Source organism: Chinchilla lanigera, unplaced genomic scaffold (assembly GCF_000276665.1).
Source record: "Chinchilla lanigera isolate Chin_1 unplaced genomic scaffold, ChiLan1.0 scaffold00172, whole genome shotgun sequence".
Lineage (NCBI taxonomy): Eukaryota > Metazoa > Chordata > Mammalia > Rodentia > Chinchillidae > Chinchilla > Chinchilla lanigera.
In genome coordinates this window covers 119,111-132,227 of record NW_004955573.1, presented here as the reverse complement: position 1 = coordinate 132,227, position 13,117 = coordinate 119,111, and the positions used below count along the sequence as shown (strand labels likewise).

The window sequence follows — 13,117 nt, the reverse complement described above, 5'->3', positions numbered from 1 at the left end:
GGGCAGCCTCCCCAGCGGGGGCTCGGCGAGGGGGCCGGGCGCGCTGATTGGTGTGCGCGCTGCTGAATAATTCATGAGGGAAACGGAGCGGGGCGCGGGCCAGAGTAGCTCTGGAAGTTAGGAGAAAGTTTGGAGAAGGGGGAGGGGAGGCGGGCGTGGTGCCCAGGTCCCGCCCAGGCGTGCACGGTGGCCGTGCGCCCTACCCCGGGCCGCGCGTGTTGGAGCCGGGGCCGAGGGACCCCGAGGACAGGCCCGAACCCAGCAGGCACCGGCGAACAGAGAAACACATCCAGCAAAGCCGCGCGGGGCCGTGTGGACCTGCGCAAAAATGCGCGCTACACGCACAAAGCCCGCGCGGACCTCGCTGCGCACAAGAGATTCCGCTCCTGGATGCACTCGCTACCCACTAGCTGGCTCCTGGGACTGCTTTTGGAGGGGAAAGGGGAAAAAGAAATGGGTAGACGCTTTTGAGGGTGGAGGGCCGCCCCGCGGTCCCTCGGCAGCAGTCCCAGCTACTTGAGTAACCCTACAGCGAACGATCACATAGTCACTCTGCGCGCTAAGCATTGAAGACCCACTGTGCGCGCAGCCTTGCGCGGAGAAGTGTGCAGAAAGGAGGGGGCGCTGGGTTCCAATGAAGAGGGACACAAAACGAGGAAGCAAGGGTAAATAAAAGGGAGGCGTGTCCGAGAGGGCGAGGGGTCGGGGGAGATTTCCAAATCCCCATTCTCACTCTCACTCTCGCGTTTGGGAGGGGCTCCCCCGCCGCCCTCAGCCCTGACCCGGGGGCCTGGGGGCTGCTGCCGCGGTCTTTCCTGAGACTGTTTCCTGTCTGGACCCTGGGGGACCTCGGGATGGCTGAGAGGTGCCTTCCCTCTCCTTGCCATCTGCCCCGTCCATCAGTTAGAGAGGAGCTTCCAGGAAACCCGCCACCCCCTTCTACTTTGGGGCGCCAAGACAGGGATCACGGCGTGGAGGCGAAGGGGTACTGCAGCTGGAGCGGCCGAAGGGTTAGAAGGAAGGGCTTAGGCTCATAAGATAATTACGGAGAACAATGTCTGGAGGCGCTGAGGCGCCCAGAGACAGGAGAGGAGGAGTCTGGGACACTTGGGGGGCTGCCCAACTCCCTAACTGCCCCCCTCCCCAGACAGGATACTGGGCCCGCAGTGACCTCTTGTCCCCGCGTACTTATCTTCCTGACACAAGCGGTGCTGTGCACACCCCTGCCCTTCCTCGTTGCCCTGCCTGGGTCCTGCTCCGGGGTGCGGGGTCACCAAGGGCAGGAAACAGCCTGCTTGGCTGGAGCCGAGCAGACCAGCCTAGGCCGGGAATCCCCTCCTCCCTCCCCACGCAGGCCGGCAGCCCCCCCATTCAGCTTCTCCCTCCACTTTACCCACGCGCACCCCCTCTTGCTCTACACCGGCATCTTCCAGCTTTTCCGTCTCCCCCTGGGCTCTGCCCTCCACCCACCTCAGGCCCTGTTGGCTTGAATGGCCTCACTGGGGGGAGACACAGTGTATCACTCTGCAGAGAGGAGTCACATGCCTGATTGGCAAGGAACTGCAGTGCAAAGGGAAGCCAGGCAGGGTGGAGTGAGGGGCTGGTGTGGCAGAAGGCTAAAGAGGTGAAGTGCCTTACGTCATATTGGAACTCTGCGTATTTGACCCTGGAGACCAATCCCCTCCACCCCCAAACTAGAGGGAAGAGAGGCCGCAGGTGAGAAAACATTCAGAGACTGGCCAGGTAGGCAGGCATGGTGGCACATACCTGTAATCCCAGCACTTGAGAGGCTGAGGCAGGAGGATCACTGCAGAGCTCAAGGCCAGCCGAGGCTACATAGTGAGTTTAAAGCCAGCCTGAATTACATAGCAAGACCCTGTCTCAAAAGACCAAGAAAAGAAAAGAAAAGAAAAGAAAAGAAAAGAAAAGAAAAGAAAAGACTTACCTTTCTGTGGTCATTAGCCCCCTTACTCAGCCTATACTCCAGCTCTTAATGTCTGGCATAGATCTATAAAAGAATGAATAAACAAATTTTATTGAGCAACTACTAGATGTCCAGTGCTGTGAAATAAACCAGGCCTGGTGGCACATAGTTGTAATCCCAGCACTGTGGGAGGCTGAAGCAGGAAGATTGCAAATTTAAGCCCAGCCTATTTGAGACCCTGTCTCAAAATAACAAATGGGCTAAGGACGTAGCATAGAGCAAATGTCTTGGGTTCAATCATCAGTCTCCCCTCCCTTAAGTAAAACACAGCTCTTGGCCTCAAAAAAAAAATCTGGTGAAAATACATATACTTTATAATCTGGTGGGGGGCTAGGGATTTAGCTCAGCGGCACAGCGCCTGCCTAGCAAGTGCAAGGTTGTGAGTTTGATTCCTGGTACCGGAAGAAAAAACAAACAAACAAAAAAATATATATATAATTTGGTGGCTTGCCAGACGTGGTGGCACATGCCTGTAATCCCAGCACTTGGGAGGCTGAGGCAGGAGGATCATTGCGAGTTTGAGGCCAGCCTGAGCTATAAAGTGAGCTCAAGGTCAGCCTGAAATGTGTAGCAAGACCCTGTCTCAAAGACATGCACAAAAAAAAATCTGGTGGATTATCTGCTGAAAGTCCCATGATGTCCCCTTTCCATGGAGATGACATCTGAGACTTTAATGCTGAAAAGTTACACTCAGGTTACTTGGTGGGTATGAAATTGTTTCTTCCACCTACAGACTCTGACCCCTTTCCAGGCAAGCTTTGGTGTCCTCTGAATTTCGTGGCACAGATAGGTGGGCATTCCTGTCACTGCCTGAATCAGTACTTGTTGCAGAGGCCCGAACAAATCTCAGGGCCTCCCTTCCTTGATTTTAGGGCACTTAGCACACTTTGCTGTCCCCACATCCCAAATGTTAAGACTGTCACCTTGTTTCCTGCCCAAGCCATAGGCTGTTTCCACACAGTGTCACACCAATAGTTATAGGGAGCGACCCTAAATAGCACTAGGGTTCCTATCTATTTTTTTATTTTTGTGGTACTGGGGATTGAACCCAAGTCTTTCGCACTGAACGTCATCCCAGACCTTTTTTTATTTTTTATTTGAGACAAGGTCTCACTAAATTACTAACTTGCCCAGGCTCGGCTCTAACTTGGGATCCTCCTGCCTCAGCCTTCCAGAGTGCTGGGATTGTAGTGGTGAACCACCATGCCAGCCCACCAGGCTGTAGGGTTCTCTTTTGTTATCCACAACCATCGGGATAGTCATTTTACCTCACAACAAGTCATCCCTTTTCACCAGGAACTATTGGAAGGCTCACTTCTCATTCTAGCCTCCTGATTCCCGCCCTGCCTAACTCTGCCACTGGGTCCAAAGTTCAAGTTTACCTCAAAGCTCATGAAGTTTAAATTTCAGTGCCCCCTCACCTGCCTGACTTCTTTCACAGCCCTGGTTAATGAATGCCGTCAATTTAAACAGTTCTCCAGATGGGTCACAGGCCAGTATCTTACAGCTCTTAGACAAAGGGACTTTGACAGAGGTGTTGGCATTCGCAAAAATGAGTTGTAAACCTTGAGGAATTTCTCTCTCCCCACACCTCCCTATCTTTACTCTCTCTTTGCTGTGCTGGGGATGGAACCCAGGCCCTTGCACACACTAGCAAGCACTCCTCTATTAGGCTACCCCTGCAGCCCTGTTTGTGCATTTGCCTGCATGTGGCTGACTCAGGAATGTGCTGTGTTTGCCACTGTCAATCAAGAGCAGGTCTGGCCCACGGAAAGTGCTCAGTGATGAGTATTTGTTCCTATTTGTTCTTTTATTGACCATTCTTTTTTTTTTTTTGTACTGGGAATCGAACTCAGGACCTGGGGCTGTGCCGCTGAGCTACATCCCTGGCCTCTTATTGACCATGCTTCCATTTACACAGCTGTGCTTTTTTATTCTGCAGGTGCTGGGAATTGAACCCAGGGCCTTCACACACTCAACTACACCCTCAGTCTTTTGTTTTTTTAAGTTTGAATGGGCTGGAGATATAGCTCAGGGGTGCTTGTCGCACAAGCACCTGCCTGGCAAGCGAAAGGTCCTGAGTTTCACTCCCGGTACCAAAAAAAAATTGTTTGAGACAGGCTCTTGCTACACCATCCAGGCTAGAATATAATTTGAAATCTTTCTGCATCAGCCTCCCAGAATACTAAGATTATGGGCATGCGGCACTACCTGGCTTATTCAGCATTTCATATTTTTTCAGTAGCTAGGTATTGAACAATTACTATGGCCAAGATGGCAAACATGAAGTCATCCTCTGCCTCCTCTGACTAGACAACCCACAGGTAGAACATCCGGGAGACTGCAGCAATACCCAGCAGTTAGGTGCTGAACATATATGGGGCTCACAGAGGGACACAGTGAATCTAGCCTGTGACTTCCAGGAGGTACTGTGGAATGAGTCCCTCAGGAGATGCTGGGAAAGGCATTCAAAGACAGAAGGAACAGCAAAATGCTATATGAGACCCACAGGTAGGGAGGGCGTCCCGTTGCGACAGCTGCCAGAGTTCACAATGCCAGGGCAGCCGGTGCCAGGACAGTGACAATTGTTGAGCTGCAAGAGGGCCAGCACTGGCTGCTGCAGACCTTCCCAGGGCTTATCCTGAACCCCTCCATAGCCACCTGCTTAGGGGCTTCAGGCTGAGAAGTGACACAGTCTGGTTTGCATAGAATGATCTCAGAGAACAGACTGAAAGCTGTTGAGACAGAAAAATCAGTGTATTCCAACAGCAGCATGGGGCTAGGGTGGGCAGAGCTTGGGGCCTGGCTGTCGGTGAGGGAGACTGAAATCACGGATGACCTAAATTCAGACTTGGGCATCAAGGTGAGAACTGGGGACATGGTGGCCATTGTGGGCACGTGGAGTTTTAGGACCTGGAAGTTTTAGCAGACCTGGAAGCCAAGAAGATCTGGGCTCCCCAGGTCTGGAGCTCAAAGACAGCCTTTTGGATGGAGACCCAGGTTTGGAAGTGATAGGCTCATAAAGAGTGGGGTAGGGGGCATGACAGAGAATGCAGAGATTGGGGCCACTGGGGAAAGCTTCACAAACTGTTTCTTTAAGCAGCTGTTAACATTTAAGTCATGCCGGGCATGGTGGCACATGCCTGTAATCCCAGCACTCGGGAGGCTGAGGCAGGAGGATAGTTGTGAGTTCGAGGCCAGCCTGGGTTACAAAGTGAGCTCAAGGCCAGCCTGCACTGCATAGCGAGACCCTGTCTCAAAAAGACAAAAACAACAACCACAAAAACCCTCATTTAAATCACGGAAAAAGAGGGGCTGGGGATTTAGCTCAGTGGCAAAGCACCTGTCTGGCAAGTGCAAGGTCGTGAGTTCGACTCCTGGTACCGGAAGAAAAACAAAACAAACAAAATCATGGAAAAAGAGACAGGTTCAGAAATGACTTGTTGGGTTGGGGATATAGCTTAGTTGCACAAGCACCTGCCAGGCAAGTGCAAGGTCCTGAGTTCAATTCCTGATATCCAAGAAAAAGAAGAAATGATTTGTCAACTGGGTGTGGTAGCACACAGTGCAATCCCAGTGCTCTGGGAGGCTGAGGCAGGAGGATCTCAAGTTTGAGGCCAACTTAGGCAATTTAGTGACTTTGTAAAACCTTGCCTCTAAATAAAAAGGGATAGAGATGGTAGCTCAGTGTGGAGGCCTTGGATTCGATCCTGATCCTTAGCACCAAAAAAAGTAACCTCTCAAAAGTGCTCAAGCCAGCCTGACCCTCTGCTATGTGATAGGGCTCCTGGTCCCACCTCCAAGATCCTCTCTTGCTTCCAGGGCCCAGGCCAGGAACATGCCCCGCTCCCTACCTTCGAGCTGCTCTCTTGCTGAGCCAATACTTTCCACTGGCCATCAGAGGTCTGCGATTTACCCCAGACTTTCCACGGACTCCCCCAATATTGGCGCTGGGAGACAGGAAGGGACCCTGACTGTTGTTGGAATAGCCGGGGTTGAGAAGGAGCCAGGAATGGGAGCGAGCATCTGGGGAGTCCGTGGGAATGGAAAAGGGGAAGGGCAGAGCTGAGCCACAGAGATACCAGAGGACGGGGAGGTGGAGGAGGGAGGCTGGGGCTGGGGGCGGTGTGGAAAGGTGGCGGGCGTAGAGGTAGTGCGAGGCTCATTGTCCCAGCAGGGGGAAGTCTTTTGTTTCCTCTCTTCCCCTGGCAGGATATGAGGCCAAGCCCCCCCAATGCCAGCATCCCCCCACCCACTGGAGGTGGCCCTTCCCTTGCCATTGTGTCCCTGACAGGAATGGGAGTGGGGGCAGGCAGGAGACCGGCTCTAGGAAGGACCCTAAGGGGAGCTGTGTGTGGCGCGGCCGGGGCCAGGTTACCAGGGCACAGGAGGGACCAGAAGCCCCGGGGCTGCTGAGTGGTTTGGCGGGGATGGCTCTGCGCCTGGGGAGGAGCCGGAAGACATCCCTGGGTGGGGCCAGCTCAAAGGGTTGCAGGTTGCTCCAGGAGGAGGTCGGCGGGGCCCCTAGAGGAGATGACGCAGAGCTCCAGGCTTCTCCCAGCCCCCACTTTTCTCGCCTGGGGGCCAGAGAGCTCACCTGAACCACAGTGTCCCCCACCCCCTCCATTCCCTAAGCTTGACATCACTGCGCAGGGCAGCAGGGATCTGGTGAGTTCCCAGCAAATCCAGGTGTTCCGCCCGGGCCCTTCATATCCAGTTCCCTGGATGCCTTCCCTCCCCAGGATCCGGGCGTCTGGCTTCCCTCTGTCCTGGAGGAACCTTGGAATTTCATCCCTCCCCTCCTTTCCCTCCTGGCGCGTTTTGCTCCATCGGCTGTTTCTGCAGGAAGGGCGACCCGCTCAGCCTCAGCCTTTTGTTTGCTGGGTCTGCAGGAAATCGTACAGGCGGTGGCCAAGGGCTCATCTGCCCCAGGGACCTGGGCGGGGGGAGCAGATTCACCAGACTTAATACTGGGGAGCTCACGGCGGCGGGAGTCGGGGGAATCGCCAGGAAATTATTTGAGACCTAATTCAGAGCCCCTGGGCCGATGAGACATTCTGGTGGCTGGAGGGGTGGGCTGGTTCTGTGTGTGTTCAGTGATCCCTAGAACCGGAGCCTGGGCCGATATGAGGATACCTAATGCGGGCTGACACAAAGGGGAGGAAAAAAAACCCATACTGAATCCTACAACTTCAGATCTCAAGTCGTAGGGAGGCGGCAAGCAGGTCCGATCAAGCACGCTAAGGTTTAGGATCCCCTCCCCCCAAACAATGACGGGGACGACCAGCACGTAGCCCCGGAATTCGCGCCTTCCCAGAACACAACTGTAGAAAAAAGGCAGCGGCGCGGACGCTCTGGCGAGCCAGCGTCCTCTCGTTCGTTGCCCTCTCATTGAAGCCCTTTTGGACGCCGCCATCTTCCCTTCCTAGGAAGCGGGGCGGGGCCGCCACGATCTCGTGATTGGCAAACCCGAGGCGGTCGACTGCTTTGCTTTTGGGCAGATGTGGGAGGATTGAGCCACAGGCAAACTGAAATAGTGCGAAGAGCCAGAGATTGTTCTAGGCTTTGGACCTGAGCTGCTGTTTCGTAGAGTTCAGCGTTCTGTTGGGAATAGGCAGTCAATGAGCAAGATCAATAAATAGGGAGGGAAGGGGAGTTTTAAAAGAATTAAGGTGTGTTATGTACATGTGCCGACTCCTCCACTTCGAATGTTGTCTTTATGTACTGAAAATATGGACCAATAAAAATTAGAAAAGTGAGCCGGGCGTGGTGGCGCATACCTGTAATCCCAGCACTCGGGAGGCTGAGGCAGGAGGATGGTTGCGAGTTCGAGACCAGCCTGGGCTACAAAGTGAGCTCAAGGCCAGCCTGAGCTGCGTATCAAGACCCTGTCTCAAAAAGACAAAAAAAAAAAAAAAAAAAAAAAAAAAAAAAAAAAAAAAAAAAAAAAAAAAAAAAAAAAAAAAAAAAAAAAATAGAGACGTGAAATAAATGATATCTATTAAATGCTATGGAGAAAAACAAACAAACAAAAAAATGGACTGGCGAGGAGTGTGTGGTTCAATTTAAAGAGGGATTTGGCTGGGAAGATTTCACTAAGAACAGAATGACTAACTCCAGAAGACCTCAAGGAAGCTCGTTATGTCTGAGCCACAGAGTGGGTTTTTTCCCTCTGCACTGAGGATTGAACACTTCATACTATTCATACTACACCACATACTCAGGTCTTTTTAAATTCTAACTTTTATTTTTTGATTGTTCTGGGGATTGAACCCAGGGCCTTTGCACAGAGCTACATTCCCAGCCCTATTTAATTTTTATTCTGAGACAAGGTGTTCCTAAATTCTTAAATTGCCTAGGCTGGGCTGGAACTTGTGATACTTCTGTCTCAGCCTCCTAAGAATGATTGCTACCACACCCTGCTCACAGAGTTTTTTGGGGGTTGTTCAAAGCACATCCCAGAGGCCACTGTGGGGCATGTACAAGAGTGGAAGAGTCAGAGGGGCTGGGGATTTAGCTCAGCGGCAAAAGCGCCTGCCTGGCAAGCGCAAGGTCGTGAGTTCGGTTCCCCATACCGGAGAAAAACCAAAAAAAAAAAAAAAACCAAAAAAGAGTGGAAGAGTCAGATTGAGGGTGGGGTGCACCATATAATAGGGCCACCATATAAGATAGAGAGTGCTCTGGGACACTTCTGAGCAAAAGGAGACACTGTTAATATTTGTACCATGGGCAGGCATGAACCAGGACTGTAGTTGGTCAATAGAGACACTCTGCTGATAGGGTGGTTGACTTCTACTCTGAGGAAAACAGAAAGGCACTTGGGGGTTTTGGAAAGAGAAGCAGCGTGAGCTGATGCTTGCTTTGAGGGCATCACTAGCTGCTCTGTTGCGAGACTGTAGGGTCAAGGACAGAAGCCAGAGTCAAAGAGGAGGCTATTGCCATGGTGCAGGGAAGAGATACTGGTAGCTTGAGTCAGGGTCATCAGATGCTGTTGGATACTGGCTGTGTCTTGAAAGTAGAGGCAAAATGTATTAGTGAGCTTTCTTTTTGCTGAGATACAATACCTGATACCCACAGTTTAAGGGAGGAGAGGTTTATTTGGCTGATGGTTTCAGGGGATTCGGTCCATGGTGAGCTGGCTCCAAGGTAGAAACGTCGTGAAGGAAGGGCCTGGTGGAGCAAAGCTGCTCAGTTCCGGCAGCCAGGAAGCAGAGCAGGGAAAGAGTGAGAGAGGAAGGGGCCAGGGACCAGACACAGACCCCAAGCTCATGCCTAGAGGTCCCACCCAGACACCCAGAAATGTACTGTACTAATCCCCTGTGCATCTCAGAATCCAGTCAGGTCAGCAGTGAAGCTTAACCACCACATAAAAGAATTGTCAGTGGGTTAGATGTGGGGTGTGAGAGGAGGTATTAAAGTATACCCCCTCACTTTTCTCCTGACCAACTGGAAAGATGAGAAGAGCACTAGAGGGGTAGGTCCGAGCTGCTCACTTGATGTCCAAACAGGGATGCTTATAGGTTGCTGGACATAAAGTCTGCAATTCAGAGTGGAGATCTGGGCTAGAGCTATGTCCTGGGGCACTGTTAAACAGATGGTATTTAAAGCTATGACACAGGGTGAGGTCACCAAGGCAGTGGGTGTAAGTGGTGCAAAGAAATCTGACTACACTTCTAGTGGAATTTCCATTCCACAGTGGCCTCTTGGCTGTTTATCCAGCACTACCTAGGGGTGTCCCAAAGTTAAGATGAGAGACGAGGAAGAAGCAGCAGAAGAGACTGAGCAGGAAGAAATCTTGAGTGTGGGAAAAGAAAGTGTTTGAAGAGAAGGAAATGAGAAGGTGTGCGTCAGTTTGGTAAACTGAGGACAAGAACAGAGATGTTATACTGGCCAGGCAGAAGTCATTGGTGAATCGGTTGGCAGTTTCCCTTTTGCTGAGGAGCAAAAGTCTAAGTGTATGGATTTAAGAAGAAATCAGGTGCTGGGTATGGTGGCACACACCTATAATCCCAGCACTCAAGAGGCTGAGGCAGGGGCTGGGGATTTAGCTCAGCGGCAAAAGCGCCTGCCTGGCAAGCGCAAGGTCGTGAGTTCGGTTCCTGGTACCGGAGAAAAACCAAAAAAAAAAAAAAAAAAAAAAAAAAAGAGGCTGAGGCAGGAGGATCCCTGCAAGTTCAAGGCCAGTTTGGGCTACATAGTTCAAGACTAGCCTGAACTGCATGGTGAGACCCTGTCTCAAAATCAATCACTCACTCACTCTGGGAGCCCGTCGCAGTGGGCTGTGGCACATGCCTGTAATCGCAGCACTCTGGGAGGGTGAGGCAGAAGGATTACAAGCTGCAGCCCAGCTTGGGCAATTTACCAACTTAGCAAGCCCCTGCCTCAAATTTTAAAAGGGCTGGGAGTATAGCTCAGTGTGAAAGCCTTGGTTCAATTCCAGTACAGAGAAAGAGAGAAAGAAAGAATGAATGAATAAGGAGTTTAGACAATTCATCAATTCATAAAGGAGTAAAGAATAAAGAAATGGAGTGTTAGCTGGGGGGTGCAGAAGATGAATGGAATCAAGAAAAATTTTTTTTCTTTATAAGAGAAATAAAGCATATCTGTGTCACCAATGGAGATAACCAATGGGAAAAAAAGCAAGCAGGGCATGGGGGCGTATGCCTGTCATCTCAGCATTTGGGAGGCTGAGGCAGGAGAATCACTGGAGACCCTGTCTCAAAAACAAACAAACAAACAAAAAAAGCAAGAAAGATTAAGACATTGAGTTGGGGGCCGGGGATATGGGGATATAGCTCAGCGGCACAAGCGCCTGCCTGGCAAGCGCAAGGTCCTGAGTTTGATTCCCAGTACCAAAAAAAAAAAAAAAAAAAAAGACAGAGTTGGACCTCAGTGGCGGGTTGACCAGGTGACAGGAGGGAGGGCAGAGCAGAGGACACTGATGCCAAGGGCAGGTGGGTGGAGAGGAGCTTGCAAGAGCCTCTTCTGATGGCTTCTATTTTCTCAGCAGAATGAGAAGCGAGGAAGTGGGCCAAGGAAGGAATGGGGGAGGCCCTGGTGGATGGGAGAGGGGGTAAGGGTTGGAATCTGTGGGTATGGGGAGCGCATGAACGACAGAAAAGGCAGAAGGCTGGGCGGCATTAGGGGCCCATTGGAGGTTAATGGTCGTGAATTTGAAATGCAACCAGGTTGCCAAAATCAGCGGGCTGTTTTTTCCAGCTGCGTTGAACTGTTTGGGGCAGGCTGACTGAGTTTGTCAAGGCTCTGCTTTTGTTCTTGCTTTCTTTTTTGTGGCACTGTGAGCATGCTAGCCCGGTGCTCTACTACTGAGCTGCAGCTTCAACCCCTGAGGGTCGGTGTTTTGCCAGACAGGTGCGACAGAGTGAGAAAGGATAAGGGTATATGCTAGGGATTGGGCAAAACTGATTCTGAAATTTAAACTGTGTAAGGGGGGAAGTGAGGATGTGAGGGTAGGCTCAATGGATCAATGGATTGGGTGGGTCCAGTAAGACAGGATTCTTGGGGTCAGGCCTTTTCCTTGACCAAACTTTAGCCTCCCCTGAGCCCTCTTCTCAGCCAGGCCCCAGTGCCCCCGCCCCTCCCAGGCCTGTCTAGATCAGGCTGGAGAGAATCCCTCACCTTGCACACTGGGTCATCCTGGGCCCGCTGTCTGCAGCACGAATCTTATTAAGTTGGTTTAGCAAGAAGACCATGCTTTGGGTAATTTTCTTTTCTTTCTTTTTTTTTTTTTTTTTGCTTTTGGTAATTTTCCATCCACCGACCCCTGTTGTGCTCATCCATTGGCTATAAACACCCAGGTGTCCTTGCTGCCTTCTGGTTGAGTCTGATCCTTCCCCTGTTGCAATGGTCTTGACAGAAGCGGTATCCCTGAAGGAAGTCATCCTTACCAATGAAACCAGGTACACACAAATTGTTTCTTCTTTTTTCTCTTCTTGTCTTGACTTTTATTTTCTTTCCTTCCTTCCATCTTTCTTTCCTCCCTATGGTACTGGAGACTGAACTCGGGCTCTCATACTGAGCTATATCTCCAGCCCTTATTTTTTATTATTTATTTATTTATTGGTCTTTTTGAGACAAGGTCTTGCTATGCAGTTCAGGCTGGGCTTCAGCTCACTTTATAGCCCAGGCTGGCCTCGAACTTGCCTGGCCTCAAACAATCCTCCTGCCTCAGCATCCTGAGTGCTGGGTTTTTCTTTAATAGTCATACTACGAGAGGCAAACTGAAAGAAAAGGGGCTGCAGATATTGTTAAAGACAAGGTCTAGGGTGTAATAGCTGGAGAATTGTGTAGAACGGAGGATGAGACCCTTCACTCAATCACAGAAGTCTCATTAATGCCTCATCAAATTTGTGACAGGTGCATGGGCAGCAGAGATAACTGCTGAAGATGCCACAGCTTAGCTGCTCAGAACCCCTCTCTCAGATGACCCATATTTGGGGTGGGGTGAGCTCTTTCCTTTCCTACAGGAATATCATACTTTGTAGTCATGGACCAGTGGCAAGAAAAACTTCATTTTCTGAGGCTCAAATGACAGTGTGACCATAAAGGCCTGTGTAGAAGTTAGAAATGTCGCTGGGAGTGGTGACATACACCTGAAATCCTTGTACTCTGGGAGACTCAGGCAGGAGGATCACAAGTTTGCGTCTACTCTGGCAATTTAGTGAGATCCTTCTTTTTTCTTTTTTTGTCTTTTTGAGACAGGGTCTCACTATGCAGTTCAGGCCGGGCTTGAACTCACTTTGTAACCCAGGCTGGCCTTGAACTTGCAACGATCCTGCCTCAGCCTCCCCAGCACCAGCATGCCCATCTTGAGACCCTATTTCAAAATAAAAAGGATCTGGAGGGATAAGCCAGTGTCTAGGTCTTGGGGTTCAAGCCCCAGACCCCAATAAATAAATGAAAAGTAAGGAATGATTATAATACTCCAAGTTTTAAGTGTCACAATCTTTTTTTTTTTTTTTTTTTTTTTTTTTGAGACAGGGTCCTGCTATGCAGTTCAGGCTGGTCTTGAGCTCACTTTGTAGCCCAGGCTGGTCGTCTCGAACTTGTAACGATCCTCCTGCCTCAGCCTCCCTAGTGCTGGGACTATAGGCGAGCGCCACCACGCCTGGC

At 50.9% G+C, this 13,117-nt stretch overlaps 1 protein-coding gene across 3 annotated transcripts in view; it reads left to right on the top strand.

Moving 5' to 3' along the window:
• Positions 1-6,352: 6,352 nt before the first annotated feature.
• Slc12a9 (solute carrier family 12, member 9) overlaps positions 6,353-13,117 on the top strand; it is a gene marked incomplete at its 3' end in the record, with an annotated part of 18,539 nt that continues 11,774 nt past the window's right edge. The window contains 2 exon segments of one of the 3 annotated variants that reach the window (XM_013509455.1): positions 6,353-6,652; positions 11,803-11,904. 3 annotated transcript variants of the gene reach the window in all.